The sequence below is a fragment of the Neolamprologus multifasciatus genome, chromosome 6 (genome assembly GCF_963576455.1).
Source record: "Neolamprologus multifasciatus chromosome 6, fNeoMul1.2, whole genome shotgun sequence".
Taxonomy (NCBI): Eukaryota; Metazoa; Chordata; class Actinopteri; order Cichliformes; family Cichlidae; genus Neolamprologus; species Neolamprologus multifasciatus.
In genome coordinates this window covers 39558042-39584967 of record NC_140444.1, presented here as the reverse complement: position 1 = coordinate 39584967, position 26926 = coordinate 39558042, and the positions used below count along the sequence as shown (strand labels likewise).

At 39.1% G+C, this 26926-nt stretch overlaps 1 protein-coding gene across 5 annotated transcripts in view; it reads left to right on the top strand.

Annotated features, from left to right (window-relative positions):
- tenm3 (teneurin transmembrane protein 3) overlaps positions 1-26926 on the top strand; it is a 796285-nt gene that overhangs the window by 115580 nt on the left and 653779 nt on the right. For 4 of the 5 annotated variants that reach the window (XM_085163562.1, XM_085163566.1, XM_085163567.1 and 1 more), the window contains exon 2: positions 20833-20884. The gene's annotated coding sequence lies outside the window, so the exon portion shown is untranslated. Of the gene's footprint in view, positions 1-20803; positions 20885-26926 lie in introns of those variants that run through there. The other variant, XM_085163563.1, reaches the window with a different exon arrangement.

The following is a 26926-nucleotide window of genomic DNA, read 5'->3' as shown; positions in this document are numbered from 1 at the left end:
AGGGAGATTATACACAGGTGGGGAACACAGCTGGAAGTAATTGGCAAGACGAGACAGGAAAAACTGAATACACTCACATGAGACACAGACCTTCACAATAAAACAGGAAACCAGAAGCAATTCATAAGGACGCTGAACTAAACACGAGGACATAAAACCTGAGAACAAAACCCTAAACCAGAATAAACTGAAACATAGAATATGATATTCAAAACAGGATAAGAAAAGAATCAGAACATAAATCATAATACAGAAGAATACCAAAACATAAGAAACAGAAAATACTGCTCAAAATTACCCAGAACCGTGACAGTTTAGGTGAGGAGGTTTGAGGTTTGATAGGGATTAAAAATTCCAATGTGTTTCAATGCGTTACCTTTGGGAGAGAAGGAAAAATATTAATTCATTATTTTACTTTATATACAAATTATAATGGTGGATTTTCTTTAAATAGGACAGTCCGTGTGAAATTGTTACATCATGCTTTCTTTAAAATTGTTCTTCTTCAAAACTTATCCAAGTATCCAAGGCTTGGTGCTACTGGCTGCAGGCGAGACTGGATCTTTGATGGTTAGAGGTCAATCAGTGATGAAGGCGGTGCAGGATGGTGCTGTTGTGCCCCCCACAAGCCTGAATATGACAAGAATATGACATTTTAAACATGTACTCCACGTTCTTCCCTAGCTGAAATGTTTTTACCATATTATAAATTATGTATTATGTAGTCATCTACACACACAGGTTTTTGCAGTCCTGTTTCCTACTTATTACACAGAAACTACCACAGGTAACTGAGTGGTAATAACATATTTGTTTCTGTACTTGTTTCTTGTATTAAGTAGTCATTACTTTCCTAATTGAATGGTAATAACCATGCACACCTTGTTTCCCTACTATTACTACTTTATTACCAAGCTGTAATAGAAAGTGCAACCCTTTTTATTATTTTTGTCATATTATAATCATATTATAATGATTATAACTACCGGTGCTGGAAAAGGTTCTAACACCAATAGTTGCTGGAACACAATGATTACAGAATCATACTTTTCTGTCTTTTACACAAATAATGTTCTTTGTGACTATGAAAGAGAAAGAACGAGACACAGGGGAAAAAAGATTTGTGTGAGAAAACTGAAGAGGTAATTTCTTGCCCTGCCCCTGGTTTTGCTCTTTGCTTTATAATGGCAGCCTGTGGAGCCATACAAAACTTCATTCAAGGAGCATTAGATGAGAGGAAAATGTCAGGGTCATCCCACTTTGGGTCAAACTGAGTGAGCTGTTTGTGAGTGAGAGACAGACCTGCAGCTTTTGCTTCAGTTTAATTACTTCAGCATCAATAGAGGGAGGCAAAACAGAGGAAATCAGTTTCACGTCTTCTGCTCGAGCATCTCTTATTTGCATAAAGGTTTTATGGTAGAGAATTTCAACATGATTGCTGTAAAACTGGGATGGCTGTAGCTCAGGAGGTAGAGCAGGTCACCTACTATTCAGAAGTATGGTGGTTTGATCCCTGACTGCTCCAATCTACATTTCAAGTATCCTTGGGCAAGATACTAACCCCAAGTTGCTCTCCGATGCATCCATTGGAGTGTGAATGTAGGTAGAAAGTAGTTGTAGTTATGTAGCTATAAAATGGGTGTGACTGGGTGCATGTTGTATAGAGCGCTTCGAGTACTCTGGGAGAGTAGAAAAGAATCAGTCCATTTACCATAAAATTTCAGCTACTTACTTTTGGACAGATGCATCAATAAATGTCTGGTAACTGACCAGTTGACATATGAAAAACAAAACAAAGTAAAAAAAAAACATCAAACACTCCTTTGCCATATTTGAGCACACATCATTAAAAAAAATGTAATTGGAAAAGACAACAAATGACAATTGTTATTTAGTTGGATTACAATCCTATAAAATAAAGCATTTAGAATTCTGTTCAATATCCTTAAAAAACATGATAAAGTAATAATAAAAATCCTACATGAAGTCACAAAAATGAAGAAAATGCCATTTTCATTCAACTTTCATGTTAGATTCAGCAAATATAACAAGTTGTAACACAAAAGCAAGACAATAGCTTGTTTCCACTCAATACTCTAATTATAACTTTTGATCAATGATCAGTCAGTGGTTGGTGATCAATGGTCATGACAATTTGCATATTAATGATCAAGGATCTGACCTCTCAGCCCATTGTTCATTCAGTGGTGCTGGTTTCAGTCATTGTGCAGATGTACTGTTTATAAGGTTGGAAACCTGCAGTCAGCTGAGACTGAAGAAGTCACCTGGATGATTGTCCACTGGAAATGTCCAGATGGACAATGATTGAATCACCTGAATGATTGAGCATGCATCGAAACACTTCCTGTCTTTTAGTCAGCACCACTGTTTCCGGCGTGTACATCATACCTGACCCGACTACAATCTTGAAAACCTTCCCTTTCACTTTTTCTGCTGTCCTTCTGTCACATTGACACTCGCTTAATCCTGCATGAACTTTCTTCATCAACCCTCTCATTTTAAGTCCATTGCTTTGGTTGTTTGTTTAAACTCACCTGCTTTGACTTTATCCGCATGTTCACCTTTAAACCTGTCTCCTTCTCACACATATATTCTGTCTTGCTTCTACTGACTATCGTTATTCTTCATTCTAGAGCAGGGGTCGGCAACCCTGGGCAAAGGTTAACTGATGGCACGACCATATGGGCCGATGTTTTTTGTTTTGTTTTTTGTAATGGTATAAACAATGAAAGGTGTTGGATTGGCCAGATGCTGGCAAATGTGTACAAATAACTCAGTTGTTTGGTTTCTATGGCGGAGCTGCCACAAGAGGCCAGGTGGATGAGGAAAGGGGAGGCAGGAGGAGGAGAGGCCCGAGGCGGCCGCCAGTCCGAGTGTCAGATGAACTAAACTTCAGGTAAGAAGCTATGACCTGCAGTCTATCTGGGTCAGATATAAACCAAGTTTAGGTGGAGTTTATTTTCATTGGGCTGACTTTTTACAGTCAGTTACAATAACTCGTACTGTGTGCTAGCTAGCATGACGGAGTTTCTATACAGCTGGGTGGGTGCTATGATGTTGCTGATAGTGAACTTTATTATATTCATAAGGTTAATTCGTAGAGTTGCCAACTGTCCCGTAAAGACGGAATCGTCCCACCTTCAGAGAAAATATTACGCGTTTTGTATTGAGGTGAAAAGGAACACAGTTTGTCCCGGACTTCAGCTAGAATAAAAAAAGACACAAAGCTGGATTTATTCTGCGTCTTTATGCTGCAGCTGCCTCTTCTTCTCTCATTCAATCATGAAACTGATCAATGATCAGCTGATCGGCTTTTCTCTCGTGTTTGTTTATCGCCCACTTTGTGCCAGAAACAGGAAACCAGCGGATGTCGTGCTAAACAACAGCAGCACGTTTAAGCTTGATCAGTTGTTGTTAGAATTTATTTAATATTAATTTCTAGTATCAGCTGATGTTTGCTGGAGCCACAGCTGTAAAGCTGCTGGTCATGATGTCGGTTTGGATATGTGGTGAGAGGGAAACATGAAGCTGAAACCAGGAGATGTCCTTACTGAATCATCAGAGCTGAACAGCTGATGGAGAAACAGGTTTACCTTTTAGGTGACATGAATGAGTTGAAGTTATGAACTGTTTCTGAGAGACAAATAACACCAGGATCCTTTTCTAAGTAGCTGACAGCTGGTAACTGTGCAGGGGCGGGTCTAGCAAAGCTTTGCCAGGGGGGCAGGTAGGGCATTAACAGGGAGAGGGGGGCACAAAGAAATACTTTTCTTTCTTATTCTCATTTAAAATGTCTCGCTTTTAATAAATAATTATCTGAATCTTACAACCAAAGTTTTTATCCTACGTAAAATGTATAGAAATCATACATATACCAACAAGACTGTGCATCACTGTCACCACAGCGTTTGTTTTCATTCAAAGGCTTTATGGCTTTAATACCTGGGGGGCCGGTCTCTAGTCAAAATGCTCGGGCCGTTTTTTTGTCCCAGTCCAGCCCTGGGCACGACACGCAGTGAATTAATCTGAGAAGGAGCATTAAAAAATAAATGGCCGGGCCAGCGGTGCACATCGCAGATTAGCTCGCATAGACACATTGTGCCTCTTCTTAATGACGGTATCTTAGCTAACAACCCCAACTACCAGATTCAACTTGTAATTGGCTAAAAATAACTTAGCCTACTGGTGAGAGGGACGTTGTTAGCTGTCAGTTTTTTCAAGCGATGTTGAAATTTCCACGTTCTGACACTTCAAATGCTTCAGTAGCTCTCCGCTCAGCACAGCAACTGTTAACATAGAGCGTTATTAAATTTATTGCTAATGCAATTATATGGACTTCTGAGGAAATTTTAGATGTCATCAAAAATGTTGCCTACCCCTGGTCTCGAGCATACCTCCACCTCTTCAGCCTGCTCCCTACTCTCACTAACAATCACAGTGTCGTCACCCTTCTGTGCAGCGTCCACGGAAACTCCTGACATCATCAGTCAACCTGTCTGGGGCTCAGATCCCTCATGTAATCACATCCTCACCTTGAACCCATTTGTAACACACACCACTGTCTTGCTGTCCTTATACATCTCCTTCACCACCCTCATGTACTTCTTTAACACTTTTGACATTAATAAAAAAAATTAAAGTCAGGAGTGGCAAAGCTGACTTCAATTACACTTTATTATCAGACCTGTTGAATAAAGAAATCAGAACTAGAAATAGAATCTGTTCAACAAAGCAAAGTAGGTTAAAAGATCTCAAACAGCAACATGGCATGGCACAAAAAAATCAGCTGAGAAACAAAGAGAGCAAAATTTATGAGTGTAGAAAGGGTTACAAAGCCATTTCTAAGGCTTTGTGCTATGAAACCAAGTCTGACCCATGAGTGGATGTCATATGGTATCAGCTGCACATGCTGGATAGAGGCAGCTGCTGTTGGGAAATGTCATCCTATTATGTGGCTAGTGTCCAAAAGTGTTTGGGTTAGAGAAACTATCAAAAATCGTATCCACATAAAGTGTAGATGTAACTAAGAGTATAAGCATGGTACTGGTTTAGCTCAGTGGGTGAGCAGGCTATCATAGGCTGTCTGGGTGGAGTCTGACCCGCAGCCCTTTGCTGCACGTCTCTCTCTCTCCTGTCTCTCCACACTGTCTCTATCCAATAAAGGCCAAAAATGAAATACAATAACTGTGAGCAACAATCTCCTAAAAGTGTGCTGCATTGTAAAGATTTAATTAATGTTCTTCACCTGCAGTAGTTTCAATGTTGTGTCCACATATTAATTATGAGACTGTGAATCTAATGATGGTCCTGAAGCTTGACTGCCTCCTAACCAAAACAAGAACCTCCCAAATGCCTCATCCTATATTTGGTCTCATATTAAAAGCCACTGTGGATGGCCAGTGGGACAAGTGCAAATGTCTGATTTCCTTTGGGGGGCATGTCATTGTCAAATGCATTGGTCCCTGTCTGTATACATGACAAATTATTAAATAACCAAACAAATAAATACATTGGCTAGGTCAAGTTATTTCAATGTGTCAGCACAAAAGAGCCAAAGTGGTCATGGAGTAACAATGTTTAGATGTCCCAAAATAAGAACAAAACTAGACTGTTTGCTGTATTTATCATCTGACTTGAAAGTACCAGATGCTCATAAACCCATAATGAAATGTCTGACAACAACAATATGTAATAGGGCAGCTATGGAGGTTAAGTGAGTCATCTACCAATTGGAAGGTTGGTGAATTGATTACCCAGCAACTCCAGCCTGCATGCTGAAGTACATTGGAGCAGGATAGTGAACCCTGAGTTGCTTCCAATACATCCATCAGAGTGTGAGTTTGCACGTTAATGTTAAACAAGTCGCTTGTATGAAAGTATATGTGTCACTGGGTTAATGAGACTTGTAGTAAGACTGCTTTGAGTGTTCAGCATGGAAAAGCATGGTACCAGTTCATTTATTATAATACATAATTCACGCACTAAGACCTATGTAAAAGAGCGTTGTTATGTTATAGGAAACCACGACTGAGTTTTGCAAGAGACGCTATTGTTAACAGCCTTGAACATTCATTCCACCCAATCACTTGTATTAGTAAGACTCAATAAGACTCAAGTGATCATAGTGAGGAAAAAAGTTAAGGATCTGTTGTTTGACAGGGCACAAGTAACACAGACTGTTTACTGTCATATAAATGAGCTGTTAGTGTGAATGATGAGGGATAGACAATGTAGTATCACAGCCCAGTTGACAAACAAAGCATAACAGGTTTAAATCTGGGACTCTCCACCATTTGACCTTAGAACTGAAGAAGCTTCTCGGATGAGAGGTGAAACGTCTTCAAGCAACTTAAAGAAGTCCAGACGCTTTTCTTTGCAAGCTCCTTTGACTACGATGACCAGGATGACTGAGAACCTTCACAGACAAAGCATAACAAAGTAAACTGTCAATCAAAATGATCAGTTAACAGTATTACCCTTTTTATTATTTAGCTTTTCAGTATATAGATTGTATATAGACATTTCATAAGTTTTCATTTATATATTTTTTATTTCATAAAAAGTATGAAATAGCGTCACTCTGAGACAGGATATTTATAACTTTGGAGATGTTGCACAAATGGAGGAACGCAGTCTTACATATTTGTTTAATATGCGCATTGAAGGACATATTCTTGGTCAAAAATGACTCCAAGGTTCCTCACAGTGTTACTGGAGGCCAAGGTAATGCTATCCAGAGTAAGAATCTGGTTAAATACCATATTTCTAAGCTTTTCAGGGCCTCAGTTTTATCTGAATTAAGAAGCAGAAAGTTAGCGGCCATCCAGGTCTTTATGTTTTTAAGACATTCCCGCAGTTTAACTAATTGGTGTGTGTTATCTGGCTTCATGGACAGATAGAGCTGGGTGTCATCTGGATAGCAGTGTAAATGTATGCTATGTCTTCTAATGATGCTGCCTAGGGGAAGCATGTATAATGTAAACAGAATTGGTCCTAGCACCGAACCCTGTGGAACTCCATAATTAACCTCAGTGTGTGAAGAGGACTCTCCATTTACATGCACAAACTGGAGACTATTAAATAGATATGATACAAACCACTGCAGCGCAGTACCTGTAATACCTACAGCATGTTCTAATCGCTCTAATAGGATATTATGGTCAACAGTATCGAATGCTGCACTAAGGTCAAGAAGGACAAGCACAGAGATGAGTCCACTGTCAGAGGCCATAAGAAGATCATTTGTAACCTTCACTAAAGCTGTTTCTGTGCTGTGATGAACTCTGAAACCTGACTGAAACTCTTCAAATAAACCATTCCTCTGCAGATGATCTGTTAGCTGTTTGACAACTACTCTTTCAAGGATTTTTGATATGAAAGGAAGGTTGGAGATTGGCCTATAATTAGCTAAGACTGCTGGGTCTAGAGATGCTTTTTGAGTAAAGGTTTAACTACAGCCAGCTTGAAGGCCTGTGGTACATAGCCGATTATTAGAGATAGGTTGATCATAGTTAAGATCGAAGAATTAATTAATGGCAGGACTTCTTTGAGCAGTTTTGTAGGAATGGGGTCTAAAAGACACGTTGATGGTTTGGAGCAGCGGTCCCCAACCTTTTTTGTGCCGCGGACTGGTTTATGCCCGACAATATTTTCACGGACCGGCCTTTAAGGTATCGCGGATAAATACAACAAAATAAAACTAGTACCGAAAAAAGAAGATTTATTCATAACACACGTGAAAAGACCCAGGAAAACTGAGTTAACGATAAAAGCGATAACAAAATAACCCTGAAAACCATACATTTCACACCTGAGCCTCAACTCTCGCAGCCCGGTACCAAACGACTCACGGACCGGTACCAGTCCGAGGCCCGGGGATTGGGGGAAGTAATTATTGAAGTTAACTCAGAAAGATCAACTGGAGAACAAGAGTCTAAATAAGTATCAATGGTACTGAAAGTAGCTGTAGATAATATTACATCTGTGGGATGATTATTGGTAATTTTTTCTACTGATTAAAATTTTATTTGTGAAGAAGTTCATGAAGTCATTACTAGTTAATGTTAAAGGGATGGTTGGCTCAACAGAGCTCTGACTGTTATATATATATATATATATATATATATATATATATATATAATAAAAATATTGCTGTAAACAGTTTATTTTGCGACACCACGACACAAACGATAGTGTAAAATGAAACGATAGACGTTTTTATATCATCATCAGATATATATCGTTATATCGAACAGCCCTAGTAATCATATTTAAGATCGAAGCATTAATTAATGGCAGGACTCCTTTGAGCAGTTTTGTAGGAATGGGGTCTAAAAGACACGTTGATGGTTTGGAGGAAGTAATTATTGAAGTTAACTCAGAAAGATCAATTGGAGAAAAAGAGTCTAACTTAACATCAATGGTACTAAGAGTAGCTGTAGATAATATTACATCTGTGGGATGATTATTGGTAATTTTTTCTCTAATGATTAAAATTTTATTTGTGAAGAAGTTCATGAAGTCACAGGGCATTGACGATGATAACAGTGGGTGGATTATATTCTCAAACTTAGTTACAGCGCTTTCAGAAAGACATCTACTGTGATGAAGTCTACTCTCCACTGCTGTGTAATCAATTATTGTAAATGTAAATGTTATCAGGAAATGATCAGGATTGAGGCTCATAGGCTGGATTTCCTCTGTGTGTTGATATTTTAACTTACCAGTTACTGGTCAAGGGCCACAGTTTCTCAAAATACATTTAACTGTTGTCACCTGTCATGTATCTCTAGTTTTAAACTGAATATATTTTAGCTTGGAAGCAATTGCTTGAGTCTGTGTGCCTTGATTTGCCGTCCACCTAAATATAACAGAGTTTATTAAGGATGAGTTCTTAGCTGAAACAATTCCAGTATGACAAAGTTTTAATTATTAGCAATATGAATGTGTTGTCCTGTATGACTCCTGCTGTATTTAGCCAGTTTTAATCTCTCTCTCTCCTTTTAGCTATTAGAAAGTTATTACTCAAATCAAATCTGGCTTTCCCAATTTGATCCTCCCCTCTAAGTTACCTTTAAATAAGTTTATGACACTAAATAAACACTTATAAACAGCACTAACACTAATACAGAAAACAAAACCAAAAACTAAAAACTAGAAATAAAAACTAGGAAACAAGGAAACTGCACTGGAAACAGAGAACTAAGAAAGACCAGGAGCTCGGAGGAATCAAACACAGCACAGAGTGGGTACATGAGGGTTAACAACCAGTGTTGGGAAGGTTACTTTTAAAATGTATTCCATTACAGATTACAGATTACATGCCCCAAAATGTATTCTGTAACGTATTCCGTTACGTTACTCAATGAGAGTAACGTATTCTGAATACTTTGGATTACTTAATATATTATCATGCTGTTTACAACTACATGAATGTACTATTGCTGTGATTTATTACTGTTACTGAAGGTCCGCGGCTCCGAACCGTAGTAAAGGGACCTCTGGCTAATACGGTGGGTTCTGTGTCGGGCTCGTAGCCAAAAACTAGCTTTACTTTGTTGTCTGGGTCAACTTTGCTAGCGAGAGACAGAGAGAGGCGTTGAAAGGCTGCTCCAACAGAACTTATTGTTTTTGGAGGAAAACACGAACACGGTGTACAGTCGAGTCTTAATAGCTTACTTACAACTGGGCTCGTCAGGCTCTCTTCTTGGCTGCAGTGGTTATTATTATATTTACATGCTTCCAGCTCTTTTTGCTCGATGACAGCTCGTACTTTTCCTTTTTCTCCCTCCCTCACTCACAGACACATAACGGGTATGGCAGTCCATTCTCCCTGCAGCACGGACTACACTGCCTATGATGCTACATTCTTTAGAGCTATACCTGTAGCATTCTGCCTATTAGCTTAGCACAACAACAACAACAACAAAAGCCGCTCTCTCACCCAGGAAACACACAGAGCGAGAGCGTCACCCTGTAACCATGGCAACCGTAACGCTGCCGCCTGGAACAACAGAACATAGCTGTCAAACAAAACCCAAACAGTCCTGACCCGCCACAATATGAAACAGGGAAGTACCGCCGTGTAATCCATTTATTTCAACAAAGTAACTGTATTCTAAATACCACCTTTTTAAACGGTAACTGTAACGGAATACAGTTACTCATATTTTGTATTTTAAATACGTAACGGCGGTACATGTATTCCGTTACTCCCCAACACTGTTAACAACATGACAACAGACAGAGGAAAACACAGGGATTAAATACACAAGGGAGTAACAAAGGACTCAGACACAGGAGGAGCACAGCTGGGAATAATCAAGCATAAACAGACAACGAGAAGCAAAACTCAGCATACTGAACACAGGACACGTACTATCAGAATAAAACCTGAAGCATGAAACAGACGCAGACTTGACACTGAGACGTGGAAACATGACAGACTCGGGAGCAGAGGAAACATGAAACACGGAGACAAAAGTAACTAGATGTGGAACACAGGGAAGACACTGACTAAGACTCAGGACTAAGCATATAATACACTGAGAAAAATAAGGAGAACAAGAATACAGAATTACACCTTCACTAGAGACATGTCACCAGGAACACAGGGGAGGCTCAGAAACAGAACAAAACACTAGAAACGAACTACACTGAAGAATATTAATAATAAAAAAACACAAACATGGAGTCGCCAGACCACGACAGCCTTACCTCAGCTAACAGGGACACGCAGACGTGTGCACATTACTTTTGTCAGATTTACTTAACCATTAAAATACAATGACCCTAACCCCCTTGGCCCTACGTCAGGATGTCCCAAGGACATCACAGCATGGCTGTCTCTGAATTTTTTAAATTTGAATTACATTTGAATTAAATTTTAATAAACAGAGATCATTATGTTTGAACAGAATGGCCCAGGTGTCCGACCGTCAGAGTAGTCCTCTCATATACTGTGTCAAACCAGTTGTTACCAACCTTGCAGTGAAAATGGACACAGCTCTTAAAATAGACAATAGTAGTGAAAGCTGGGGCAGCTCTCTACAGTTAAGCTTTTTATTTCTTTTCGTGGCTGTAGTAGCCCCCGAATTCTGGAATGAGTTATATCTGTATTATGTCAGCCCCAGCATTTTAAGTGCAGCCAGTAATACACAACAGTGTGTTAATATGTCTTATGTTAAATTCTCTGATTGTACAGTTTGATTCAATTCAGCTCAACTTTTTTATATATACAGCATAAAATCACAACACCAGTCACCTCAAGGCACTTTATATCTTAAGGTAGACCCTACAATAATACATACAGGGAAACCCCAACAATCATATGACCCCCTATGAGCAAGCACTTTGGCAACAACTGCTGTGGGGGAGGGGAGGAAGGCAGTACAAAAGACATGCTGTGGAACAGAGCCAGAGATTAATATTAAGTAATGATTAAATGCAGAGAGCTGTAGAAACACATAGTGAGTGGAAAAGGTGACTAAAGAAAAAAGAAAACCACTCAGTTCATCATCCCCCAGCAGCCTACACCTACTGCACTGTAAACCGAGGGAGGATTCAGGGTCACCTGGTCCAGCCCTAACTATATGCTTTAGCAAAAAGGAAAGTTTGAAGCGTAATCTTAAAAGTAGAGATAGTGTCTGTCTCCGAAATCTGTCTGCAGGGGATGTTGAAGGGATCATGAATTTAAATTAATTATTCAAATCAAAGTCACCTACAAAATTATCTTGTCAAGTTTAACAACAGATGAGGGCTAATTAGAAAATTACTTAAGAAAATCATTGTAGGATTTTTAAAGAATTGTTAAGAATAAATAATTTATCAGATAAAACTTTCTACGATTACAAAGGGCGATGACTACAGGAGAGGCAGAGGCTTACACTGCACAGCAATTCGATTATTAAGTCTAGGTGAAGAAATATTTTTCTCCGGAAATGGTAGAGTGGAGGTGGCAGACCTTAAGACTGGGAAAGGAATGGTGGTGATGAAACAGTGGTTGTGCAGATTAACAGGTAAAAGTCTGTCTCGTAGTAAGGATAGCTAACAGGGTTTTCTAGGCATTAAGCTGTAGAAATCCTAGAATTACTATGAACTATAGACTATGAATTTTATTCATAGTCCTATACCCAGATGGGCAGTTGACGCAGAATAAGCACTTTATCATCTCCAATCCGGTGTCATGCCTCTGTTTGTACAGCTATCATGCACTTCATTTGTCAGACCATAGAGGTGCCAACAACTAGCACCATTGGTAAACGCGGCCTTAAGATAGTGATAGATGATGAGCAGTTAGTGAGGATTGTAGCAAGTGAGTGCTGAGGTGCAACAGTTGGCGCAGTGACAGCAGGATCAGCAGTGGCGGCAGCAGTACCCAAACAAGAAAAGTGCCAACTGCTGCTTCTGCAGGAGCGAGCTGTGTAGCTGTCTCTGCTAAAGAAAGGCAGTCTGGAGGAGAATTGTTGAAGGACCCAAGTAGGGGACACAGCAGTGTCCGGTGGAGAGTGGGCCACTATGAGAAGTGTCTTGGTGAGATCAGTTTTGGTGTCTGTTGATCAGTTTGGTGAAACAACAGTCCTCAGTGTCACTGAGCTGACCGAGTAGCATCTCTCTGGTAGCGACCGAGGCAGTGCCTTAAACATCTTCTTGCACAGGAGCACATGGTCAGGAGAACTGAACTGGTCACTCGAGTGGTCCCACACCAGAAATGATACGTTTTTGTATCTGTGATTTTTTACAGTAAATAAAATTTGTTGACCAGCCAAATCGCCTCTGCTTGTAGACAAAGAGTGTGTCTAGCACTAACCTTGCTGCTCTTTACCAGGACCCAGGGCATGTGCCACACTTGGGACTTTGGCTTAGCCCCAAGAATGGGCTACCTCTCATTGGCCAGAGGCTCCTCCAGTGGCTAAATCGGAGCAGGGGAGTGTGGTGTCGCAGTAAGAAAAAGCCTGTACTGAGCACTGAGTGGAGGGGCAGTAACTGCTGTTACCACAGCAGGAGGCCCACAGAGAAGCCATGTGCTTAGTTGGTCCACTCTGATAAAACTCCATGATAAGCTTTTTCTTGCTCCTATGGTCCGGTTTCAAATGTCAGATATCATCCTGTAACAGTGAATATGCCAGCAGGCAGGCAACATACTCATCCATGGCTTGAAGATGTTCTGTTGCTGGAATAAGTCATTGATTAGGTGCAAAACGGCACTGCTTTTATAATTTGACTTATTGCTCTGCTTAATCGACTTGAAGATGTGTGGCTGTAGTATACACTGACCGACAAAAACCTTAAAAATTCCTTACTGTTATTTTTAAATATTTTTTTAAAAAAAAACTCTGTATTAGGGCCTTGGCACAGGAGCTTCTGGGTCTTCTGGGTCTGTCAGGCAGTCGGAGATGGGCTGCAGATCCTTTTTTTTTAACCCTTTAAAGCCGGTGGGAGCGGGCACGCTCTGCTTTGCTAACTATTTTTAAATCCCGGTAGCTCTGCAACCAGGTAAGCTAGCGCAATATTTTTTTTTGCATATGAAACCGGAGGAGTTGTACTTACATCTTATGCCATCAGCTTGTCCTCGGTCACAGTTTCCTTCCACATATAGCTTTGCAAAAACTGCATAAAAAGCACTTGCAGCAACAAAAACATAATATTCCAGAAACATGCTTTGCCGATCCGATCAGCTGTTCATAACACTCCCTATGTTGGAATAGACATCAGCGCGAACTATCTCATGTCCGCCATGACCTGCCCGAAACCGGAAGTGACGTCATTTTTGCGGAAATGTAGTTTTTTACCAACAGGGCCTCATGAGCCTATACTGGTGTTTTTAAATGTTATGTTTGAGTTATGTATGACTTTCTGTGTCGTTTCTGGGATGCTTAGGACTCATATTGCACTGCTGGAAATAGTTTATTTTGATGCATATGCTGCTTTTTTGCAAATTTGCATTATAATATTTATTTTAGTTTTTCCTGCAGTGTATAAAAATTGGTGTATTTCAAAAATAAAACTATGAAGACATTTAAAATAAATTTCCTGTGGTGGGAAACTATTTTGTGCAACTTTTTTGTATTTACAGTTTTGAGGGATAAGCCTCTTAAATTTCTCTAACTAGAAATATATGTTAAAAAAACAAAAATGATTTTCAATTTTTTTGTAGTTTATTGCACTTTTTTGCAATTTATGTAGTTACTATGCACTTAATACAGACATATTATTAAAATCTGGGCTATAATGGTTGTATTGATGTATAGCAACTTGAAATGCTCCCAAAAATGGCTCCACAACATGTAAAAATATAATATAAACTCTGGCGGACTTGGTTCTATGGTAGGTTAGGGTTAAAGGGTGTGGATCCATGGGCAGCAGTCGCACCTGTCATTTGGAGGATTATGGAAGAACCCCATGACACACTGGCGTTCGCTGTTTCAGCACGAGTGTTTAGGTTGTGTAGATGTCTTAAAATAGCATAAATAAAAATGCCAGGAGGACATTTTATTGTAATGAAGTTGACTGGTTAATATCCAAATATTTGCTGCACACAGATTGTGCAGGATGTTACAGTGAAGAAGTGCCAGACAGACTAACATAAACAGACAAGCTGAGCTGGGTGACCAAGCAGAGATAATGTGAATGTCTCCAAAGAAATCCTTTTGTCAGTGATCACTTATTACTGTTTCTCCCCTGAGAAATTAAGCAGAGTCATTAAACAGTGCTCAAACACAGAATGATGGAGAAAGAGAGGAATCATGTTGATTATCAACAGCTACTCCATGACTGCATTATGTCTCTGTCATGTGACCTTGGCTAAGAGAGACGGGAGGTGGAAGGGTGATTGAGGAAAATCATTTGTGAATATTTATATATCTACATGTATATATATCCTGGATGTCTTATCTGCAGTGTGGGTTTATTTCAGTTTATTAAATCTAAAGCTAAAGTGGTTTGAAAATGGCGACACAAATGAAACGATTGGAGTTTTTAACCTGCCCTTTTAGGAATTATAATTTGTAACATAGTTAGTGTTGTGTCATCACATAGACGAACTGACTAGTGTTAGTCCCAGTATTCTACAGTTCTGAACACTTCTAACCATTTTCTGAGGCCCAGCATCATGACCATGTCGAGCGTTTCCTTCATTGTGTATCACTTAAGGAACGTATCCTCCCAGTGTGCCTCTAGGTGGCAGTATGCTCACAACCATAGAAGGCCAAACGTCCAACCTCAGGCTGTGCTCACACTGTGCGAGAGGAAGCCACGCCTGTGGCTGTCACTGACGGGGGTTTTTTTTTGGTTTTTCTTTCTAGAATAAGCAGGACAGTAAAAGAAAATAAAGCTGTGAATTTTTCATTAGTGTGTGTGTTTGCATTTCAGTTCAGTCTCATGTACTTGGTCTGTTCTTTTCAGTTTTGTTTTTATTTATATAATAGGTGGTAGTGATAATGTCATATGAATGATATTGCTTTGTAACTTCTCTGAACTGCTGATTGGCTAGGTTCTGTTTCTAAATGTAAAACCTCTTTAAAAACATTTCTTTTTAAGGGAAGCTTACATTGTTGTTAAAGCAACCTCTGTTTGCATTCATTTGCATAGGTACATTCATTCGCTCTTCTGTCTCTAATCTTTCATACCTGTATGTTTATTATTACCTTTCTTCTTGAACTGTACTGAAGACAAACAGGCAAACAGGACAACTGCCCAGAATTTCATCATCCTTACAGCTTGCTGTACTGCATCAGAAAATGGAAAATATTCTGCTGAGAAGATATGAAACATTCAAACTGTATTGTAATGAAATATTCTTGTAGAACTGCTGACTCTAACAGCTCAGCATTGTTTTATATATATGTAACATTTGGACTCTCTCAGTTCTGAAATGTTCACGTACTGTGTTCGTGGTGTGTCCCTGCTAGCTTTAAAAACTCACTCCCTGTGGGTGTATGAGTGACAGATGCTTCTTAATATCCATACGTGTCAAACTGTTCCACTGTCATCCATCAACCGACTACCACAGAACAGCAGTCTCTACATGTTTGCAGCATCACGTAACATTAGTATTGGTTGTGCAACGCTCTATCATTCAGTATGAATATAATTCCTGGGAAATTGGATTGGGGAAAAGAATTGATCGGCACAAGGAGGCCGGTTTCACACCGGGATGTGGATTTAAATTCCATACAGCGGTGAAATGATTAGTTTTCTTGCCACAATATCTCATATAAAAATAATAAGAATGAAAGCACAAGCTATGGTCAGGCAGAAACCTCCATCATATCAGAGACGAACGACAGCAGCTGGACCCGACTGATTTTTTATCAAAGGCCAATATCAGCAGAGGGCTTACGCTGCTGCCTCTTAAAAACTTTCACAGCGGGGGAAAGCTGGTGCCAGAGGCTTTCTTCCTCCGTAGTATTTATTGGACAGAGGTTTTTATTTGACAGAAGTTCCAGTTGGGTAAAGACTTGAAAGAGTGGGTGTACTATGCTTCGACTCGCTTTCTTGTTTAAACTCAAACCCAGAAATCCAGAGGGATTAAACTTCTGTCATTGCAGCCATGTCCTGCTCTGAGGGACTCACACACGCACACTTAGAACACACAACCCTTGCAAATACAATGTGTTTTTCTCAAAGGAACTAAAACTCATACAGCTCTTCCATAGTTGTGCTTCACAAGAGGTGGCAGTCCCATGCATGTATAAACGTACGTGTTGTCTTTCTTTGGGCTCAAACCGGCATTCCTGCACCGGTTTAGCAGAGTGGAACTGAGAATAGGACATGACTCCTGACTCTCTTCCTGTAGTTTTGATGCTTAGAGAGCAGTAGGAGTGAAGGGGCTGCTCCACACCATTAGGCCTGGGTTGGGGTGAGGGGAGCTCAGTGAAGCTCCCCCGACTCTGTCTCTTGCTTCTGTACAAGTCCAACCCCTCCCTCGTGATATCTAGGAGCTCACTAACAGGCCATACACTGAGCTGCCAGCTGCCAACAGCAAACTCTTAGTGGGCAGCGAAGAGTGTGGAAGACTGGTATTATAGGAGGAAGAGGAAATGTCAGGTTTTTGCTCTGACATTTTTTTCTTTAATGAGAAAAAATGCAGTAGGTAGACATCGTACTGGTGCATGTGCTCGCTCCTACCACGATTAATATTAATCTGCCTGTACTTTGGTTCATTTTGTTCTTTCTTTATGATACATTTCACAGATTAGATGGTGAAGAAAGGTTAATGAATGAGTTATTGGTAAATATGCTGAGACACCTATCTAAACGTATGTTTTTATTCATCTATCACCTTAGAAGCTGATGCAATCTGCTTTAGATCAGAACAGATTACTCAGTGGGATTTTATAACAAGTGCTTTTTCTCCTGGGGCTCCGTACTCTCTGATCCATAATCATTCTCAGGAATTGATTAATACAAGGTGCATTTTTTTTACTTAATATATGTCATCAAGATTTGCCCCAAAAAAGGCAAAGCTGTATTTATTTTTTTAAAATAAATAAATAAATAGGGTGAAAAATAGAATGAATTCAGGATGTTCTTTCTCTCTTGTCATGTTGATACCAAAAGCTCCTTCTGTCAGTACTTCCATTCATTTATCTGAACTTGGACAGCTGATCTGAAGCCTTCTGAATGTAGATAAGTCACGGGGACCTTGCTGCTTCAAATATTTGTAAAGACTGTCCTAATTCATAAGAAGATGTAACTTTGGTAGTGATTTTAATTTCATTGCCTACGAATCACAACTGTGCATTTATCTGGGTGGAACATGCATCCACCTGCTCAACGTGGGATTTATTGATTTACCACGTAAATGGGTGATTATTTATTCCATGATCTCAAGCACTTCTGTAAAAATTGAGCTGAAATCTGAGAGCTGTACTGTGTGTGAGCCTTGCTTTTCTAAGGTTAAGCTTCACTTTGAGAAGACATGCAGTGGATAGACAGCACTGGTGCATCTGCTCGGTCCTGTTAATATTAATCTGCTTGTTTTTTGGTTCATTTTGTTCTTTCTTTTTTTATACATTTCAGTATAAAAAAAGGACTCCGCCATTAAGGGAAAAGTTCTCAACCAAACAGATTGGAGTGTGATATGTCCGACATGTGGAACATTGTGATGTTTGGATGTGAAGATTTTGTGGCAATTCTGGACAGGATGATGAGCAATTAGGACATGCACAGGTGCAAAGTAAATGTTTTCTAAAAATGCTGCATAAATAATGAACAGTAGTTCTAATTTTCATCAAAGTGCTGTGCAGCATGACAAGACAATTAATAGTGAAACTCTATATCGTAGAAAACACATGTAAGCCAGCAGTGTAAAAGCCGTGTGCAAAGGACTAGAACAAAAATCAGTACCCGTGATCTCTGCGCCCTCGGGCAGCACTGCATAAAAAATAGGCACGATGCTGTCATGGAAATAAGTGCAGAGGCTCCGAAACATCACAAAATCACTGGCTGTGAGCACAGATACCATCGACAAATACGTGTTACAGCTCTATCATCCAAAGAAACAGCTGTATGTAAATATAACTCAGTGTTGCCTCATTCTAGGAGCAAAAACTCATTTAAAATGGAAAACACTGGAATCCTCAGTTCCCAGATGTTTACTCCCTGTTGTTAAAAGAAGGTTTTTTAAAATGTTGCTGCCCCAACTTATAATATATATATATATATATATATTTATAGATAGATAGATATAGATATTTATATATGTTTTTATATTTTCTATGTTCCATAGAGAATATTTTGTGTTTATGAGAATCATTTTATTATTTTATTTTATTTTATTTCATAAGTTCCTGAGATTTGCAAATTGCATTTGGTTTCTATGTAGAATGCTAAAAAAATGTATAAAACCACTTGTTACGAAAACAAAAAGACACAAATACTTTAGAAATCTGTCAAAAACTTGTTTAGAACGAGACATAATATTCTTATTCATTAAACTAAAGTATACTCACATTTGAGCATGAACACTGGGCATAACATTCAAACACTAAAACACATTTATATTCATGCATCTACATAAATGGCTATAATTTGGACTTTTAATAAAAAACTTGTGTTTTTTTCCTTTACTATTTTTTTACAGTTTTTTGTAAAACTGTAAATTTGCAAAATAATGAGAATAATAATATTTCAACATTAAAAATGTGATTTCAATTTAAGAGCTTGTGCATGATGATTTAATCATTTCATAAAAATGATTTTGGTGATTATGGATACTATTAAATTATTTTATTTATTTATTCAATTATTTCTTAAGCACGTTACATTTTACACAGCATAACAACTTTATCACAGTTAGAGGTGTGTTTGTGTGTGTTTTTTCTTTGTCCTCTAAATTAAATCACGTGTGTGACAATCACTAAACATTATAATTTCTATACTGCTGAATGCTACAGATGTTATTAAAGGCATCTTCTATCTTTAAACTGTCATTTAATGATAAAGATGTGATATATTTTATGGGTCCAGTGGGTCATTTCTGAATCATTAACTTTATGAATGTTCAAAATGTTATAAATTTTTTTTTATAAAATCCTTCATAATCAGTTCAATATATGTCACCCTCTATCTTTAAACTGTCATTCCTAATAAGAAATATGTTTGATGAAAAAATGAAACTAAATAAAATATAAAAATCAAAGAAAAGAATAGAGTGTAAAGAACAATATACTCATGTTTATTGTTGTTCAGCGGCTCAGTTTTGACCCTCGTACGCTGAGCACAGGCAGCTCGTGGTGACCTGGAGACGTGAATGCGTGTGGGTGACAGACAGATACTTTTTTCCTCATTTCTTTTCTTTTGCGTCTCCATATTTTTCCATGAAACACACAGATTTTTCCACTGGTGCCCTCCTTCCTTACATGATCCATGGAAACAAAGAACTCTATTTACTTGTTTTCTGTACATTTAAATAACACACTGGCAGTGTTTGATAGGATTGGATAATTATTTACTTATTATTACTTTTTATTGCCTCGTATTTTGTACAAAAACCCCATTTAACCATTTCATAATGCATACTTCTGATAACGCAGAAACCTCCTCACACAGACATGATTCCTCGTTACCTCTCTGCTTTCCCTGCCCCGTGTCTGTTCCTCTATCTTAACTAAAGCACCACTGAATTATTTGCTGAAGATCACTAGTTAGTTATAATAACTATATTATGTTAGCTATAATGTTACTTCATGTTCACATTTTTTAAACTGCTCCATCTCAGTATGTCGTTATTGAGCGGGTGGAGGTCTGTTAAGGTCGTGTCCCAGCACATGTATCTTAGTGTCCCTGTCAACAGATGGTGCTAGAGAGCTTTTATTTTGGAGGTGGATCATCGGTTTAATGTAATCCAAACTCACGCTTACAGTGTCATTATATGTGGTCATATACAGTTGAACAGCATATAGACACACTGCTGAAAACTGTGACAGCACAAGATTATAATGACAGACTGTGTGTGTGTGTGTGCGTGTGTGTGTGTGTGTGCGTGTGTGTGTGTGTGTGCGTGTGTATACAGTACTTGTGCGAACAAATATGTTAGTGTCTATGCTGGTTGTGACGTTTTCTTTTGTAATTCTTGTTTTTTAGAGCTCCACTGCCCTTCAGCACATTTGTTTATTCTTGAATTATTAAATTATCTATTGCTATTTCACAGGCATTGCTACACTACAAAATAAAAAATGGAAAAGTAAATAAATGATGTATGTACGTTTGCATTAATTCTATTTTATATTTCCTTTCCAGTTTTACCTTGAGAAACTAGTGACCTCAGCTGACTCCCCTCTCTCTCTCCCGCTCTCTTCTTCCCTGCAGCCACTTCCAGCTTTCAGTCAGTCGCTTTTAAAGGAGTGGAAAAACAGCACCTGTAAGTCTACTTGATTTTAATCCTTCCTTTTCCCCCTCTCTCTGTTCTCTTCCTGCTCGGCCTCTTGTTCTCCTGTGCTTTGTTTCTCTGCTCTGCCTTTTTCCTCGTCTCTCACACGTCTTTCTGGAGCCCTGTTCTCATATTCTAACTTTTTTGTTCTCCACTTCTACCTCTTCCTTAATTATTTGCTTCCTATTCAACTTCATTTTTTTTCTTGTAAAGTGAAAAGTGAAACCATTATTTGTTTTCATTTGTTTTCTCTTTCCATTTTTTGTTATTTTATTATATTTTTATTCTATATTTTCTTTCTTCTTATTTGTTTCCTTGACTCACTCCTACCAGCCTCTCTTTTTTTCTTATTGCTATCCCATAATCCAAAGCTCCACAGAGGGGTTTGGCTCCCTACCCTCTGTAGCCACTCTCCTGTTGTGTGCATCAAAGGCTCTGTGTGCTTGTGTATGTGAAATTCTGTGTACTTGTGTGAAGCAGTGTGTGTGTATTCATGTCCGAGTTTCCAGCAGAGGATAGTAGTGTTATTTAGCAAAAGAATGTCATGACTGCTTCCCTCTGAGGCGTGCAGGAGTGTGTGCGAGTCATCCACAGAGGACTGACAGCACAGATGTGACTGAAAGATGGTTTAGAACTGCCTGTGCAGGAGAGCGTTGGTTAGCAAATTACTTTACTAAACACAATCCATCAGTGATTGAATGCACAATACATAAAAGTGACTGCAGGCACTCATCAGTCCAATTACAACTCCAGATTATTACTATGTAGTCTGTAAAAGAGACCATAACATCCCTTCATCAGCACTTTAAAGGGACAAAGTGACAAAGGGACAATTCTGCAGCACATGTAACTCTGGCAACAATCTGAATCACCACATACATGTGTGAGCATTCATTAGCAGTGAGCTGGATCAGTTTTCCTCTGCTTTAAACCTGTGCATGGATAATATCTGAGAATAGTACTCAGAATGTGTCCATACTGATCTTTAAAATATTGTGCAGTTGGTATTTTCTATGGTTTGATAACAAAGAAAGAATGAATGTTTGTGTGGTTTAAACTGTGACGTACGTTTATGTAACTGATGTAGGATGTACATTGGTCATTTTATGTCTCCTGTGTGTGTGTGTGTGTGTGTGTGTGTGTGTGTGTGTGTGTGTGTGTGTGAAATAGTTGTAAGAAGCATGTAAAGGGAGGGAGCGTAGAATTTTTGTGCCAGTCACCCCAGGGTGAGGGGATTAAGTGTGAGCCAATTCAGTAAAGGTTAGCGCTTGGTCTCTCACTGAGGCCTCTATCACACACACAAATCACACAAACGTGTGAGTGAGGGGGGGGGGCTCCGTGATACTATTACAGGCCCACAGTCGCGCAACCCGAGGGATGAGTTTCCACAAAGCTCATCAAGTCACCAAGGAAATCTGATCAAATCACCAGACAAATCCCAAAGAGACGGAAAGAAATGTATCAATGAAAATGTGCCAGGAAACGTTTGTTAAACAAGGTGCTGGATTTGAACTGTTTTTACTGTTGGCTCACGGACTGCGCCGGTGAACTGTCGAGTTCATTTTGTGTGGCGACGTTTCAGGATATATTTTCTCCTGTTCTGACATGTCACAAAATGGCGGATGGCATCGAGATGAAGCACCGAGGAGGTATGAGCATCTTACAAGTGTGTGTGTTTGTGTGTAGTTGTCTGTTCTGAGCACAGCACCTGGCTGTGTGCGTGCATGTAAAGAGAAAAGTTTCAGCTTTATCTGCAGACTCTGAACTGTGATCAGACTTTGGCTCGTTGAACGCACGCCGAGGACTCCAGCACATCTTTATCATTTCCATTCATAGAGGAATCGTACACAGAGCAGGCCTCACACTTCTTCAGCAGCTTCTTTCCAGTCCTCCATGTTGAAATGTTGCGAGTCATTCTGTTTTCTTATTTGAAATCTCCCGTTTTTAAAGTGTCAGACTTTCAGAGCCTTTTAAAAACTGGTACATAAAAAAGCTCACACAGGCTTTAACTGACGCCAGTGATTAACAGCCACCTGGATGATTTGTTGTATGGAGTGACATTACATTAAAGATCACAAATCAAATTGTAGATCACATTTTCCAGCAAAGGTCCACATTCAATCAAAGCAGCAACACTGTGCTTGTGTTGCTTTGGACTGGAAATTAAAGCAAATTATCTAAATTAACCCATTTAATCCCACCGTTTTAACCCCCTGTGACATTAACAACAGCAAACACATTGTGTGTACAGACGTCTAAGGTGTAAAATGCATGCATTCAATTTGCAGGTTTATTAAATGAGTTTGATTTTAAGGTTTTATTGTTTCCTTTAAGTTGAATGAAACACTGAATTAATTCGGATGATGTTTTACATGGTATCTGTTGTGTATCTGGAGCACAGTGGTGTAGAGATTAGCAGGGTGGTCCTATAGTAGGACGGCTCTCTGTCTGCATGCTGGCTGCAGGGGCAGATGTGACCCTTGAAAAGCCTTGAGAGGCGTTGCACCGACGTTTCCAAGACTGTGATTCTAAATGAATACAAATGGGTAACTAGTCTGGTATTCTTTTAAAGGTCCAGCTTTTTTCCTGTATGAAGCTGCAAAATTGTCATCAGAGTTGCAGGACTGCTCTCTACAAACCACCATTGTGGGGATAACCTTTGAGCTTCTAAAGATACTAAAGTGTCCAGTGATGATTGAACGCTCGATGCTCAGTGCTTTGCCTTTTCTTGTTGCAACCCTGATCATGTGACAAAACCTTAACACTTCAGATGCATCTTAAACAGCTGTTCTTGTCCAGTTTTTGAGGTCACACCAGATTTGTGATAAATTCCCAATGGTAAGACAAACTACAAAGGGTTTCCTGACGCCTAAAGAAAGTTGAAGAGTTGCTACAATTATCTAGTCCACAGGGTCACAAATGTACCTGCTTGCCAGAGTTGGCCCTGATTTGAGGCTCTGGTGCCAAGTATGCCAACATCCAACTATAACTGGTCCCAGTGGCTTAGCCTGCTGCATTTCTTTTGGTAAGATTTACTTTAAACCAGGCCACAATCATCAGCTGTTCAGCAGGTCTGAGTGCCAAAACAGAACCAAAGCGTTTAATGATTCAAAGATAATTTGATGTTTCACAAAATCTTCCATGAACAGAAGTGTGGAGGAAAAGGTCTGAATTCTTCTGTGAATTACTGCAGAAATCAGTTTCACACAAAAACTGATGGACTCAGTCTGAACCTGCTCGTAGTGACCATCATATGGCGTTATTTTTGTGCGTGTGAGTGCACGTAAAAAAAATTTCAGCGCACGTAAAAGAAATTTGCAGGTGCAAGTGTTGCATTTTGAGGAGAAATTTATTTTCAGCGAAGACAAACTAAATTTGAGTGAACAAAATTAATTGCTGCGTGCAAAAAATGTATTTCAGTGTTTGCTATCATCCACACACACACACAACAGCAGCCCCTCTCGCTCAGTGTTTGCATTTGCGCTTGCTTGCATGTGTTGCTTGTGCTCTCAACATTTCTGCCCGTGCGCGTTCAACTTTCTGTACACCGTTATATTTGTGCCACAAAACCAGCCAATCACAGACTTGGATGCAAAAAAATCTGATTGGCTGTTTTTGTCTCCAATCAGCTCAAAATGATGAAATGCAATATCCCAGAATGCATTTTGTCCAAAACTCAAACGAGGCAGTGGTGGAGGAACACAGAGTGGCGGAGTTTGAAATATTACTCTTTCTGGGTCACAAAATAAACTTTTAAGATATTTTCATGCGAGTATGGTGCTGTGTAAGCTTCAAATATCTGCTCGATTTATCAAGATGTCACATATTTGCAGAAGTGCTCTAATGTTTTCGGAGTTGCCTGTTTTAGCAATACTAAAAGCTGACAGAGGAGCTCAAGAAGATGTGAAGTCAACAGGGCTCCCCGTGGTAATCGGAGCACTTGGGGCAATGACCCCCAAACCTGAAATTGAAGGATTGAAGGATAAAAGTGGGGTAACATATATATTATATATTATATATATATTACGTATCGGACCGATACGAGATTAGCCATCTCTAATATATACATCTATATATATATATATATATATATATATGTATATATATATATATACACATATATATATATATATATATATATATATATATATATATATATATATATATATATATATATATATAGATGTATATATTAGAGATGCACGATACCACTTTTTTATGTCCGATACCGATATCATAAATTTGGATATCTGCCGATACCAATATGAATCCGATATAGTGTTTTTTAATCAATAAAACTGTTTTTTAAAATATTTTGCATTTTGTATAAGTTCATAGTCAAGTTTAAATAAACAACAACACTAAAGCTATTCTGTTATACCTGTATGTAAAAAATACACTGCACCCAAGATATTTCATAGTTCAGCAATACTGAGCTAATAAGCATAAACCTGCACCATCCTCCCTATTCTGGTATTTTAAAGAGCACTTAGCAGAAATATTAAGCAACCTAACTAATAGGGTTGCAAACTCCCAGCAAAAAAACAAATAAAAAATAGGGAATCACCCTGCGCCTCATGATGCTTAATCGATGTGATCAACTTTAATTTAATGCACGATAATAACAAAAAATGCACAGAAATCAATAATTTGTCTACAATAATGAAATAGATTCAACATTTGTCTTCAACAGAATTGCAGACTGCACAGATGGTGCAGTACCAAATGAAAAAGTACTATAGCTGACTAGGGTATTAGACTTAACATTTCCGATATACAATTAAAACTTTGGTTTAAGATTCAGAGAGCAAAACTTTGCTAGATCCGCCCCTGCACAGTTACCAGCCGTCAGCTACGTAGAAAAAGATCCTGGTGTAGAAGAATAGTTTATCAAGGTTAAACGTGCTGCTGTTGTTCAGCCGCTGGTTTCCTCTTTCTGGTGCAAAGTGGGACAAAAACAAAGGAGAGAGACGGACTCGCGATAGAAAAGCCGATCAGCTGATCATTGATCAGTTTCATGATTGAAGTAGCAGCAGGAGAGAGAGAGAGAGAGAGAGGCAGTCGCTCCATATATCAGTTGTTAAGCTTAACATGGGAATGCTTTACAAACATTCAGAGATGAACTTACACACTTGCTTTACTTCTCTCTGGGATAACTTTGTCGGAGATGAAATGCTGGGTTGGTAGTGAGGCTCCAAATGCTCAATCAGACCGCCGACAGGTCTCGCACGCCACAGCCGCTCTATCACGTGACCACACTGCTCTGACGTGCTACGGTTATGAGCTGAGTTACGCCATGTCGCAAGTTTTGTGAGGTGCTTTAGTGATATTTAATGGATCGATTAAATTTTTTATTTCTCTCCGATATCCGATCCAGTAATTTAGGTCAGTATCGGACCGATACGTAATATCGGATCTATGTGTATATATATTCTACATTAAATGAGAGAGAGCATGACAGAAGAATAAAATGCAGATTGTAAAGCATGTTGTTTCAAATGCTGCTGCTCTGCTTCACCTCCAGTTTTCATTATGAAGTCTTTGTCTAAAAATGTCACTTTTGTTGGTCGAGGCATTAACACGGTGTCAGTGCGGCACAGCAGCAACTGGACTGGATTTGTGACCTTTGCCAATGTTAAACATGGTTTAAGTACTCTTAAAAGCTGCATGGAGTTTTTTAAGGCCTCCACATATAATGAGACAAAACGCACACACACACACACAAAGAGGATTTATTGTTATGAAACTCTCAGAAAAAAAGGAAAGATCAAATCTGTGCTTTTTTGTGTTTACCAGCCCTGGAGCTTGAATACAACTCACATATGCTGGTGTGTGTGTGTGTGTGTGTGTGTGTGTGTGTGTGTGTGTGTGTGTGTGTGTGTGTGTGTGTGTGTGTGTGAGAGAGAGAGAGAGAGAGAGAGTCCACCTGCCCATGTATCTTTGACCACTATGTAAGTGAGCCAGTGGGTGAGAGACTCGCAGCCAAAAGGCCATTTGGCTCCACACATTGAATTCCCTCTTCATTAGCAGCTA